This window comes from Ruditapes philippinarum, unplaced genomic scaffold (assembly GCF_026571515.1).
Source record: "Ruditapes philippinarum isolate M1 unplaced genomic scaffold, ASM2657151v2 ctg33_1_1_1_1, whole genome shotgun sequence".
NCBI classification, from domain to species: domain Eukaryota; kingdom Metazoa; phylum Mollusca; class Bivalvia; order Venerida; family Veneridae; genus Ruditapes; species Ruditapes philippinarum.
Genome location: NW_026864681.1, coordinates 250,958 through 251,593, shown reverse-complemented (window position 1 = coordinate 251,593; position 636 = coordinate 250,958).

The window sequence follows — 636 nt, the reverse complement described above, 5'->3', positions numbered from 1 at the left end:
AATTTCGCATTTATTTTGACGTTTTGAACAGGTCAAGCAATACAATAAAACCTTTGTCACAGGGTGAGAAAAATGTGCAGCCTGACCGGGACTAGAACCCGGGACCCTCGGAATACCGTACCGCGGCTGTACCGACTGAGCTATCCGGCCGCTTACACATTTTCTCCCCTATTTAGTGAACAGTTCTGAACCGTGACACCTATATATACAAGACTCTTTAGCTAGCCAAACGGTTAGAAATAGAATTGTGGTTTAGTGTCATATATGATAACTTGATTCAAAACGTTTCTTTCAAACAGAACTGGAAAGTAGTAAAGAGATAATTTCCACGTGCCATGCATATCATTCTTATAAAAAATATCACATCTTTGGTTCAATACTCAATTTAGGGTATTTTTGTTCATATTTATGGTAAAATAGGAGATGTACAATACACATTTAATAGAGCACCTAGGTAAAATCAATAGTGTAGTCCGACCTTAATGAAAATAGTACCTAGCTTTTTATTGCGTCGATTATCATTCTGACTTGATGTATTTCTTTGTATATTTTGGTTTAAACAATAAATTAACATTATTTATTGCTTAAAATATAAATAAAATTGACTAAATTGTGTTCAATATTCATCTTTTAAAT